The 13,875-nt window shown below is 42.3% G+C and overlaps 1 protein-coding gene across 1 annotated transcript in view; it reads left to right on the top strand.

Moving 5' to 3' along the window:
• LOC126298736 (WSC domain-containing protein 1-like) overlaps positions 1-13,875 on the top strand; it is a 234,559-nt gene that overhangs the window by 171,425 nt on the left and 49,259 nt on the right. The gene's annotated exons all lie outside the window — the stretch shown is intronic.

Raw genomic sequence — 13,875 nt, 5'->3', positions numbered from 1 at the left:
ATTCTTGCCAAGGACGCCGTCACTCAGTGACAGATAACCGATTTTCACTTTCAGCTTCATTTCCTCTACTGCGGTGTTACATCTATTTTTTCATAGCGGTCAACCTTGTCTTCTGACATAGACGCATTATACGTATTTTTTTACATGTATTCCCTGGACTGTCACAAACGTTCAAGGTTCTACTCAGAGTAGACACAACGACGAATGCCAGCCACATACTACTATCCTATGCTGCTACAATCAATTAACCAGCTGCCTGCCAGTGAAAGTCTTTTACAAGCATAATAAAATATTTTATATTCTTTAGTGTCCTTTTGTTACATATTCTACTGTTTGTGTATTGTTTAACGTTTGAGAAAATGGACCCAATAATAGTAATATCTGTAATTTCTTGTTTGCTTGGACACGAAAATGACAAACAGTTTCCTACACTATAGAAAGATGGCTTTACTTGTTACTTTTATGGAACACTGGCATGTACTTCAAAATAAGTGAAAATGAATTATCAAGTGAAAAAAAAGAAAGAAAATTTTGCTGTATTTTTATTTTTTTTCAATGTGTGTATCTTAAATGTATGTTATTGCTTGACTGTACTGTGTCTTTACATACGATATATAAAAATAAGAATGTGAAATATGAGAAGTGGCAAGGCTGATAATGAAGTCTACTGGTAAACAAATACACTTTTGGAAGCGATTAACACACGCTGGGCAGCAGCAGGCGAATTAAAACCCATTGATATGTACTTGGTGTGGGGAGTAGTTGTCCGCTGGAGACTGTGTTTAGGTACACAAACCGTAGGCAGTCAGTGGTGACAATCTATCGACTTCTGTGTCGAAGAGGTGAACATGCAGTGGAAACAGGGAGCGGGCGGCGGAAGTGTTCAACGACCCAGGATGGGACAGCAAGCGCTAGTGTCAACTCTTCTGTCAATACGATACAGTGGTGACTTTGCTAGCAGTGCATCGTACGGATCTGTGCAGCGTCAGGAGACACGCTTCTGGTCTCGTAACTGCAAGCACAATGGGCCGGAATGCGGTCCCACCGTTGCACGGTATTGGCCCATAGTCGGATACGAGACCAATGCCTCGCAAGCAGCGACAGACGCTGGCGGTCCCCAGTGGCTGGAGACGCGAGGGCGTTAATTGATTCCTGGGCCAACCAGGCTGCGGCTGGACCTTAACAAGACGTCCCGACGATATGGGAGATGGAAGTTGGTAGCCGCACAGCACAAGCCAATACAAAGCAGACACCGATTCGAAGCCCAACTGTGTCGATATGCTGAGCCAGACATAATGGTCTGCTTTTATACAAGACAGAGCAGTTCTTGTTGCGGTACATATGGCGTACGCGGCCCACCAATTTTTGTCGAAATGTCTTGAAACGCTACTGTTCAAGCAACCAAGCCATGGTGAAAGTGCTGATCATCCAAGTGATCGGATTTCGGCATGAGGCCCTGTCCAGTGCCTGCTTCATTACACTCATCCCTACCTGGAATACTTCGGCCCATCGAATACTTACTGTCTAAAATCTGGCGGCAACAAAACAGCTTTTCCTACAGTTCATATCTTACAAAGCAGTAATCTGGAGTACACGTTATACGTTAACAACCACATGTCTGTACGTTTCGTTCTCCAGTTATATTTACAGTATTTTCACTGTGTTACCTTCTTGTCACTACGCTATCCTACTTCAGTTCAACGATATTTCAGTCAGTTCCTCAATTTTGCCGAATTTCTCTGTATATAGTCCCAGAACAAAAATGGTAAGAGCTGGGTTTGGGCTACTGTACGCTTGCGATAACCATAACCTATGCCTTTTACCATTAAGGTGACAAATGTGATTGGTGTGTTTCTTCCAACGGCAATGAACCAGTGATGATACTGTTAATGGGACTTGTTCGTGGGTCCCAGCAGATGTTCCAGTGATATCCGGCCATTCTGGATGCCAAGCATATGATCCAATGTTGCTAGAATGGTCGCGTTTAGAATGTTATTTGGATATGTAAATTCCTCCTTAGGCAAAATTTCCCTGGGAATGTCTGGTACGTACAATAGCTAATAGACTGTGCTTGTGTGACTATGCAGATGGTGAAAGGTAATCGGAACTGTCGCAACAATTAATCACCAACACTCGCCATTGCAGTTCTAAGTGGTATGTGCTACCAAGGCTTCCTTGGAAGTAACAGGTTCAAATGATGACTAGAGGATCTGCTGCTTAAAAGAGTAAATGTGATGAGATTTTCCCAACAATAACTTTTCTTGGACTCTCGAGCATGGGGCTCTAGAGGCGGAGAAAGCTGAGCAAACATGATCGACGTACGATATGTTTGCGTTTTATGGGGCAGAAGGCAATTTTCTCGGCCTAGTACTGCTTCAACTCTTTAGTGGAGGGCTGTATATTTCACGTTCTATCTGGTGCTAGAAGCAGTACCTCGTGTAATCCTAGTCACAGTCACATGAAATACCTCCCTTTTCTCCACGGCACTAGGTAGGAGTGAACTGTGAAACATTGGAACCAAGAATTCTTCTAGGTCCAAGGTGCTCGCTCACAAATTTGACATCTGGTTTCCTTCAGAGTGATAGCATGTGGTAATAGAATGGTAATGATTTAGCTAATATAATTGTTAGTAACTCTGGGGGTGCATGTAGCACTTCCCTAAACTTCAGCATCAAAAAAGTTCCTCAGGGCGAAGATGGCTCTGAGCACTATTGGACTTAACATCTGTGGTCATCAGTCCCCTAGAACTTAGAACTACTTGAACCTAACTAACGTAAGGACATCACACACATCCATGCCCGAGGCAGGATTCGAGCCTGCGACCGTAGCAGTCGTGCGGTTCCGGACTGCGCGCCTAGAACCGCGAGACCACCGCGGCCGGCTCAGGGCGAAGAGGTTTGTGGTCAGGTGACTATGGGTGGTGTGACTGACCGCCTCTTGCAACTCTAAGGTCTCAGTGTGTGCGTCCGTGATGCCTTGCGATGGTAATTCGGGTATCAGTGATTCGCTAGTTTGGGCCACGGTCTGTCGTCTCGGTTGACTTCTGGATGTGGGTGATAAGCGTGGTGGCCACAGAGTCCTGGTGGTGTGGGGTGTTATTTAACATGAATCTCTCGAGATTCTGTGCAGGGTGGAGTTCGACAATACTTTGATTATTCTGCATGTTTGCTAGTACCTGACATAATACCGAGTTTATCTTCTCTAGGTTTCCGGCATCAGCGGTACCAGAGGCTGACCTCCTGTGTCTATCCAGCTTCTCTTCCATCAGACCAGCTAGATCAGTTCCGTAATGTGGCACAGCTGCTCTGTAGCTCTGACTAGCCGGACAATAACAGCTGATGTTCCCCTTAAGATCAGTTCAGCACTGTCTTTCCCTGCATTATCTGCTGTAACTTCCAGAAGATTTCCCCCACCGAGTGAGGTGAGGCAGTGATTAGCAGCTGTACTTGCATTCGGGAGGACGACGGTTCCAACCCGCGTCCGGCCATCCTGATTTAGGTTTTCCTTGATTCCCTTAAATTGCTTCAGGCAAATACCAGGATGGTTCCTTTGATAGGACACAGCCGATTTCATTCCTCATCCTTCCCTAATCTCGCTGTTTGGTTCCCTCCCCCTAATAAACCAGCTAACCAAGGTTTCCTGCAGTTATCGAAGTTGTTTTGAACTGACAAAATATTGAAGTCAAGTCCCATTATCCACTGATAGTCCGACGGTGCTACGTCTGACGGCTGAGAGAATACTATCTTACCAGTTAACCCTTTTTTCTGCCTTAAACCAACAGTTAATTATTTTTTTAAGTGCAAGTGTCTTTAGAATGAAACAACCGATGCTATTGCAAGACAGAGGCATCTAGTAGTACACCGAGGTACCTCTACTCGTAGTAATCACAGCGTTCAAAGCTACAGTCAGCATGGAGATAGTGTTATGTGACTGTACGAGATTGTGACTTTATTTGAGTAATAATCATACTAAGGAGATGACTGACAGTCAAAGAAAGTACACCTAAAGTTATTGTCTCGCAAGGTTGGTTTGTATTACTGTTGTTATGAGTGTAAACCACTGAAGCAGTACGTATTCTTTATTTACATTTAATAAATTTTAGGCGCATTTTTGATTGTTACTAAGGACTATAATTTCTTTTAGGTGTTATGAGTTGATGGAAGCTTCAAGATATGGGATAGTGTCAACGGAAAATGCGAAATTGGTTTCAAATATAACACATGAAATGATGGGTGATAGAAAACTGTATGTCTCAATGGCTCCAAAGTGAAATCAAAACTTTGAAAACTCTTCTCGTATTCAATGATAATATAGGTCAGTTATGTTACAAACTTTAAAATTATATTCCAAAGTTAAATTACCTTCGTAAAATAACTGAGTGTTTACTTCTCGCAGTATCTTCTTCTGTTCGTTGCTTAAACGACGTCATAAACGTCAATTTTGTATAAATACTAAAATTTAATTATTTTTACTGTGTTGGGTCTCAAAGCGTTAAGGATCGTAACTCGAGAGTCTCTGCCACTATTTAATCCAATAACACTCAGAAGACCATTACTATGGAGACGCCCTTAGATTTAACAATCCCCTTCGTCCGGTACTCGCTGTCGAGAAGCAGCACAGCAACTAGTAGTCCTCCATGGACTGGTCCGTGTTTGTACCCAGGTTCTGCCCTATCGAAAGAGCAATTATAGTTAACACATGAGGGAATGCTGAAAACTAATGCCTCCGAATTTTTATGTGAAAACTCTCGAAGTTTTTTTAAAATGCAATAAACATTATTAACATTCTACAACTTTATTTTTCAGGTCTACATATTTGTAGCCCTCTCCTGTTAGAGGGCTCCGAAATGTAGTATGTAATGTGGTGGTGTTTAACGTAACTATGTGTGTGTATAAGAAACAGTGTACTGTAACAGAGTTTCCAATTCTAAGAATTCGTCCACACATGGAGCACCGTCTCCTTCAGTACGACGAGGCCAAACCACTAACGTACTCTGTCACATCTGCAACAATCCGACGCGTTTATTTCATTGTCGTCGATAATTCTCCATACTCCTGACTTGGCTCCATCTACGTTTCATTTGTTTCGAAAACTTAAAGAACCTGTCGACGACTTTACTTTCATAGTGATGAAATGGTGCAGTCGGAGATGAGGTTATGGCTCTGTCAACAAAGTCAGACACTCTACAGTGACCAAAGTAACAAACGGATCTCTTGTTGGAAGAAATTTGTTCATCACCAGGATGACTGTGTTGGGAAACAAATATGGTTACCCGAAGAAAAGACATGTAGAATGTTAATAGCGTCTATTTTATTTAAAACGCTTTAATAGCTTTCGCTTGAGAAAGACTTATGTCTCTCCCTTAGGACTTACTTTTCAGGACTCCCTAGCACGATCCATTGCTGAAGTCTGTACAAAGGGGTTAAGAAAGTCCTTATCGATCATTTGGAATGCTCTTCTCGTCTGAGGCAAGATTTCTCAGCTCTTTGCACTCACGGTATGCAACTTTTGACGTCCTGTATCACAGTTTCCACGTTTTCCGCAATGCATTGTTCAGTAGTTCGTTGGCCTCCAGGCTTGCTGAGGTAGATTTATGGGCCTGCCTTAACACTTCATCGCGTGGACTTGCTAGCATGACAATATACCAAACAAACATGTTTGTTTTTATTGTACGCTGTTGTCAGCTTTGAGCTGAGCTTGCCTGGAAAATTGTTAACAGTCTCATTCAGCAGGATGAGCTTTTCACTACATTTCCACAGTTACACCAGAACGTTCCATGCCACTTATCTTGTGACTAAACCTGTTTGCATTATTGTGAGTCTTCCCAGGACGATGTATGATCTCAAAATCGGAGTCACTTAAGTGTAAAGCCCTCCTCATCTGGGAGCTAGATGTAAGACATTTCAGTGCTCTCCATAACTCTAAAACGCCGATCATAAGCGTAGCAACAGAAATAGTTCATTCCATAGATCAAACTGAGCATCACTTTTTCAGTTTACCAGTAGTTTTCTTCTGTCTTATTTATCTCTCAGGAAGCACGAGCTATCCAGTTCTCTGCTCCATCAACATCCTGACTCAGAATGTGTCCCAAAGAATTGTTCCTCAGATCGTGTGATTATATAAATTCTTTCAGATTAAGCAGGAACGCGAGTATGGAACCAATGTTCAACAAACCCTTTAATCATACAATAGCTTGTGCACACTCCAGAATCAATCGAAACTTGACTCCCTTATTCAGCAAATGTCTCGGTGTTTTCTCATTTATACAAATTTCGGAAAAGTTCTCTGCAGTAGTTTGTTATTCCGAGATAGGAGTGTAACACATCCACTGTTCTCAACGTTGGGAAATCCCACGTGGCTTTCATAATCTGATGGTTGGTTCATACTCTATCCTTCACGATAATTTGGCTGAAACAACGAATTTCTTTTGCTGCAAAATGAATAGTTCCTAAGCTAAACATAAGTCCGCTGTTGTTAACCAATGGAAGATGTCACGCAATAATACCCTGTGGTCCAGGGTGTCCTTAGACAAGACTACACTATTGTCCAGGTATATAAGACACTATATTGGTTTCAAACTATGAAATGCATTATCGAGAAGGCATTAGAATGTCTCTGGCCCATTCTGCAGTCAGAACGGCATACAGCAGTAATGAAAATGAGTGTATGGAATCATAAACACGATTTTGGGTCAATCCCTAGAATTCTGCAAATCTGTGATCGTAAATTAACTGCATTATCCCAGCTTATGTAGTGTTTCCATGATATTAGGCATTGGGTGTGCATCTGTACATATCTTTTGATTCAAATAGCTGTAATGGCAACAATATCTGTAATTCAGATTCCCATGTTGATTCTTATGTATTACAATTACTATTGGAGCTGATAATGGATTGGCATTCTTTTTAGTAATCCCATGATGGTACTACTCAGCTATCAAAAAATGTTCAAATGTGTGTGAAATCTTATGGGACTTAACTGCTAAGGTCATCAATCCCTAAACTTATACACTACTTAACCTAAATTATCCTAAGGACAGACACATACACCCATGCCCGAGGGAGGACTCGAACCTCCGCCGGGACCAGCCGCACAGTCTCAAAGTATCACTTTCTATCACTAAGCTTACACAAAAAATTTAATTAAGGGTTATATTTTTGCATTAATAGAATACATACAGATCACAGAGTCCACAATAAATACACATAATAAGTTACCTTTTATATTTTTCAGGATCGCCAGGTGAGTGGTCATAGCTTTAGTCTTCGTTCTTCTGCACTGCAGGATCTGAATCTCGCAGAATACCTGCCACTGTAAATGTAGACCGAATCTGCAACTGTGTGCCAGCTTCCTGTGGTTCTAGTGCGATAACTGGAACTATCCGTCGTTTCTCCCACACAACCACACTGCCATTGGGTGATGTCCTGATAGCGTCATTTTGAGCTTGAAAACGTCTTGTCTTGTTCAGTTTTCATGGTACGTCATTAACTCTTTAAATGATACTTGGTTTCATTATCTGTGAACTTTATGTCTCATTTATGCAACATAAACCATAAATTTCATATTGTTTTCATCCCTGTCCTATCAACATCATGAGTGGGACATTGTAGTCTACATGTTCTGGAGTCGCATAAGCTTGTGTTGCGCCTTTTAATCCTGGGCGGATTTATTGGTTGTGGACCATGTCCTGTGAGAATATGAATAATTTCCCTGCTGATGTAATCCTTCTTCATTCTTTCTCTGATGGTCAGTAAAATTTCATGCATTCTAGGACCAGTATCTGATATGTCCCAGTCGCGTTGCCATATGTCTAATCTACAGTTCCTCAATTGTACCTTAGTGTCAACTTTATATCCTGCTATTTGCTGAATTTTAGCTTAGTTCCCCACCTGCAGCCAGTGACATGCTGCCTGATATCATCAGGAACGATGTTTAGTACGACAAGCAGTGCCGCAATGGGAGTCGTACCGAAGGCCACTGTCAACTGCAGGAGGTAAACACTTCGCGCCCGCTAGAGGAAGGTCCTGTACTGCTATTAACACAACCGTTGCGCCCACGCGCTTGTCGCAAGGCCCAATATTTAGGAACAAATGGCATTCTCCTAGGGCCTCATGGCATGCAGGTGAAGTTTATAATTCGCTGTACAGGCACGCTCTATCTTCTGTAGAATGTGCTATGCTTTTTGCCTAACTTGATATGTATGGTATGTGGAAGTTTTTCTGGCCCCCATCAATACTCCAAGTACCGTGTTGTGTTACAGCGACATGTTGGGGACCTGTCCAGAGTTATCGTAGGATTTCTTGCGGGTGAAAAGCGTCCTTCTAACAAAATATATATGAACGTATGAGCAAGTATAGTTAATTTATTCCTGTTCCACCATCACTGTTTCCAGCGAGAACGTAATATGCTCTCAGTTCCAGACTACCCTTGAAGTCCTCAGAAACCGAAACCATCTCATCGTCTGCGGAAGCCACAATCCCATCTACCTCCTCTCCCTCAAATGCGTGTAACTTTGACTCGATCGTGCAATTCCAAAGATAGAAGTGCAAAGTGATTCCTTTAATTAGTTTCTTAGCACAATCTTCCCACCAGATTGCCATTCCATTGTATGATTTGTGTAGCAATATAAGAGGCTGTAATACATGCATCTATGCGTATGTAGTTATCTTCCACATCTACATCATATAGGTCACGTAGGAGTGTGCGACAGAGGATACTTCCAGTACCATACATAAGTGAGTTTAACAGGGGAGGGGGACAAGTTATTGGTCCCCCCTTCCCTGTTAAACTCACTTATGGTGCATGTGAAGAATGAATGATGGTAAGCCTTTACTTTAGCTCTCATTTCTCTCGTAGTGAGACATATGTGGGGAATGTATGTTGTCCGGCTCATCACGGAAAGTGCTCTCTGCAAATTAAAATAGTAAACCTCCACGTGATGAAAAACGTCTTTCCTGTAACGTCTGCCACTGAAGTTTGTTGAACTTCTTTGTAATACTCCTGCGCCAATTAAATGATGCCGTGACGAAATGTGCCGTTATTCGTTGGATCACTGCTACCTGGTAAGGATTCCAGGCTAATTAACAGTATTCAAGAATCTGTCAGACAAGCGCCCTGTAACAAACGTCTTAAAACCTGGAACATCGTAGGCCACAATAGATGGTCAAAAGCGCCAGCAATGTCAATTAATGCGGCCATCGTCTTGAAGGCCTCATTTATAGCATCTTTCAACGACTCTCCCTTACGGAAGCCAAGCTGGCAATGACTAATGCAACCATAGATGGTCAAAAGCGCCAATGTCGTGGTCATAGAGTACTTGTATTTTCTTAGGCCCACGGGCTTGAAGGACTCATTTATGTCATCTTCCACCGTCTTCCCCTTCAGAAGTCGAACTGGCACTGGCTAAGGACATTGAACTCTCTGTGAGACAGAGGTCTACCACAGAGGAGGTACTCCTGCAACTTAGTCAGTGTTCAACCAAAGAAATAGGTCTGTATCTCTTGAGTTCTATAGGATTGTTATCGCCCCGCTTCTTGATAATTGAAGGACTGAAAATTTACCAGTTTTGTAGGATTTGGTCCCCAAGAAGGGCACTATTTAGCAGTGTGTTAAGAAAGGTGTTACGCAGGGTACCATCATGTGTAAGACGTCACGATGGACCGCCTCAGGACCAGGTGTTTTAACCCTTCTTTAATCTATTTATAGTACATCCAACGGCCTCTTGATCGAATGGGAGAATCACTGTATCATACACATATTCTGTGCACAGAGCAACACTAAGTTTTGTTTGGTATTCGGTGTTCCTGTCAGCTCTGTTATCAGGCAAAGCGGTCTTCAGCCACTACTCTGCTGAGTATCTCAGTCCTCTAGTAATACATCCGTCCTCCATTAGTTTTGCTGAAAGTACAAAAGGAGACTTAATTGTCTTTGTTAATACCAATTACCCCCAAAACATTCAATTCAATATACGTTCTTAAGTACTTTTCACAGTTACATTGCTTAATTCACTTAACCTATACTTTTAGAAACTTTTAGCACGTCTATAAAGGACAAGGCTGCGCTCTCATTTTGCTGCACTAATAGAAGCGTTGTAGTGCCGTCTCGTTCACCCCATTGCTCTTTATAGGACGTCCAGAATCTTATTGTTTCAGGCCTCAGAGCTACGACCGATGCTGCTTTCTTCTGTGCCCTATCTAACATCGCCTTTATATAGTGTGCCCTTAATTTTCATTGCCACTGAAAGTTTCCAACTCAGATGTCTGTAGTATTTCAGTCATCCATCGGCAATATGCGTTTTTTAAATCCATCCATTTCGTGGTACTCAGAACACTCGGTACACCAGCTACATTCCACGGTGTCATTACTAGAACGATTACTTTGTGATAATTCGTAGTACAATACCGATGGAAGGGAAAATTTATTTTTCCCACCATCCCTTCAGCAGCTATAGTAACATAGATGTTTGAAGAAGCATCTGCTCTAATCTCAGAATTTGGTGACAGTCCAGATGTATTTATCACTATTAAGGCACGTTCATCAATTATTTGAAGTTATTTATGTCCACGACAGTCAGACACGCAACTATGCCAAATGTGGACTTCGTATTTGCATCAGTTGTTGATAATAAATTGACACCACTCCAGAGTAATGCCGTGGTCCTCGATTTATATAAATATTCTTCAATATCGTGCGAAAACTGAATTTAGATATGGTATTAACCTGTTTCTGCAACCTAAAGGAAACCTTCATAAACGTGCAGTGGAATCCGCATAGCTTGTTGATTGTAGTTACCAGTTATTTCTAATTCTGTACAATTACTAGATACGTAGTAACATTAGCGTCTCCCAAAGCCTCTGTGACAGTTCCTTTCCCATTTTTTGAAATCGGCACCTGATCATATACTATGTCAGTACCCATCTCCTCCGATCATTTGCCATGTTTTGTCATATTTACACTTCTAATGGTATTAACTTGCAATACCTTCACGTATGTCTAGTATGGATGGTACTCGTTGGAGTCTGCGAGGTAGCGTCCAAATAAATGCGCAGATGTGCTTCAACCTGGTCGTGGTACAATCACTCTAAACCTACAACCTTTTATCTCACATTGTATACCTGTCACATTGGATTTCCAATTTCCTTGACATCTGCTGGTGCGTTAGTGCAGTTCAAGATAATTCTATCGAAGTCTTACGCACAGAAAATGTTACTCTAGTGCCCTTGAAATCGGCGACCATAGTAATGTATCGCAGAGCGACAGTAAGGATACTAATGTCCTAGACCTTACTGAACTTTATATTTCCCTCGATTTTGTTGTACACGAAGTTTGGATTAAGTGATCATTCACGGTACCTCCTTGTTTCGACCGAGCGAGGTGGCGCAGTGATTAGCACACTGGACTCGCATTCGGGAGGACGACGGTTCAATCCTGCGTCCGGCCATCCTGATTTAGGTTTTCCGTGATTTCCCTAAATCGCTCCAAGCAAATACCGGGATGGTTCCTTTGAAAGGGCACGGCCGACTTCCTTCCCTGTCCTTCCCTAATCCCATGAGACCGATGACCTCGTTGTTTGGTCTCTTCCCCCAAACAACCCAACCTCCCTGTTCCGCGCTCCCTGGTTCGTTATCGTAGTTAGTGTTTTTAGTAGTACCAGTCCTTTCGTTTCTGTATTCTCTTTACCGAGTGTTTCCTATAGGTCTCTGTGTCTGATGATATGTGCTAAATAGGAAACATAGTGTGAGCTTTGCTCACTATACACTTGGTCGTATTGCTTGCTTCAATAATAATAGCAGCATTAGAATTCTTATTTGGCTCGGCAATATGGATGCTAAAAATCAAAATTTCTACCCTATCATAGTCTTTGATTTGGTGAGACCCACAGGACTGAAGTTACTAGGTAGCTTGTGGTTTCCATAAAATTCGTTTGAAGAATACTGAGATGTTGACCTCATAGGCGTCTTTGATCCGGTGCAGTTCAGAGATTTGAAGTTTCTCTGCCTCTTGTAATTGTCGTATTGTTTGTTGGATTGTGTCACAGTCCGATCCTCATTTTGCAGTTCGCGTCTTGAGCGACTATAGGTCGGTACTTGACTATATTCATTAGCAGAAACTGATTACCACGGTGCCTGTTTTGGATTTTGTGGTAAGTTCTATGGGACCAAACTTCTGAGGTCATCAGTCCCTAGGCTTACACACTACTTAACCTAAATGAAACTAACTTACGCTAAGGACAACACACACACACCCATGCCCAAGGGAGGACTCGAACCTCCGATGAGAGGAGCCGCGCGAACCGCGGCAAGGAGCCTCAGACCGCATGGCTACCCCGCGCGGCCGTAGAGTGACTATTAGAGCTCAATTACGTATCTTCATACGCCAGACCTACATTGTCATCATCATCTGTCCTAGAGACCAGGTTAATTTGTAGCATAGACCAGCGTAAAAACCTTCTTTTAACCTCTTTCGCAACATCATAGTGCTGACTCGAACTTTGCATCATACTACATACACAGTGTATAGAACCGTGACACAAGAAATCTATAGTGTCAGTGGAATGGTGTTCAGGGATTGGACATTCTGCTGAAGACACTGGCGATAATAAGAGATTATAAAGGCTTATTTGTCTGTGGATCTTCACTGATCACCTGCAATTCCTGAATATCGTAAATCTTGTCTTGCTTTTTGGCTTCATTCAGGTTTCAAGCTGAATGGTGAAACTTCCTGTCACTGATTTGTGTGGTACACTCGTATATCTGTAGAGGAAATAACACTTTATAGTAGCATCTGATAGGTCGCTCACTCCACGCCAGATTTGTCACGTTACCTCGTTGGCCTCATGTGTGGTATGCAGACACCTTTCTATTCCCTCTTTGGGCACTCGGCTTTCTCTTGCTCCTCAGCACCACAGTGTGAGCATATGGCACAGAGATCACAGAATTTAGAAGAATATCCGTACTCGTTGCACTTAAAAAAGTGTTGGACGACTGGAAAGTCATTTTAACATCATGAATGAAAGCTGATGTTGATGCGCTGCCTGTTAAACGGAATCCTCCTAAGCCGTGGACCCACCGTGAATACGTGGTTCACCCTGAGCTAGTTTTTGGGACCTATTTTGAATCTCGTGTAATTTCTGCTCCCAAGTCCTCGTCATTCATGTCTTCACTCACATTGAGAGTAGTAGGGCAGTGCAGGCAGGAAATAACCTTGAAATGACCTTTGGGGTCACGTTACAGTTGAGACAAGTGTGCATTTTATATTTCGCTGACTGCAGCATCAGCACGATCCTTATCCGCAACGCCTTTCCATTAGTCATGACATCCCACCACATACGAAGGTTAAGATGGGGGCGGTAGTGGAGAGTCCTGCCGCTACCAAATTTTCCTCTAAGAACTCGCTGAACAATCATATTGGCAACTTTGATTCGAAACTACATCTCATTAGCCATGGAATATTGGAACGAGTAGACAGGATATTTCTCTATGAAGAGTTTCAGCCATCATTTTCTAATAAAATAAAAATAACGGAATAGGTATCCGTATTTGTTGAATATCATTTTACCTTACATACTATCCCACAAGCCCTGAAACGCAAATAGAACCAAGCACATTTTCATGTGCTGCTTACTCCTGTCACCAGCAGATGACTGCACTGTAGGAAACATGTGCTTAGTACCACCATCAGATGGCTGCACTGCTTATGGCTGCACTGTGAAATCGAAGAAGTCTGGTTTTTATACCACGATTTCGTACTGCCACCAACAGACTGATGCACAGTCAGAAACGCAACAAGGCCTTAAATAAATTATTTTACGCATATGAGACGTTGAAAATATTCTAAAATGTCTGCAGAACACGTCAGCTGTGCGAAAAGTGAAAT

Source organism: Schistocerca gregaria, chromosome X, assembly GCF_023897955.1.
Source record: "Schistocerca gregaria isolate iqSchGreg1 chromosome X, iqSchGreg1.2, whole genome shotgun sequence".
In the NCBI taxonomy this organism is placed as follows: domain Eukaryota; kingdom Metazoa; phylum Arthropoda; class Insecta; order Orthoptera; family Acrididae; genus Schistocerca; species Schistocerca gregaria.
Note: the sequence above shows the minus strand (reverse complement) of the source record. Positions and strands in the feature narration are given on the sequence as shown.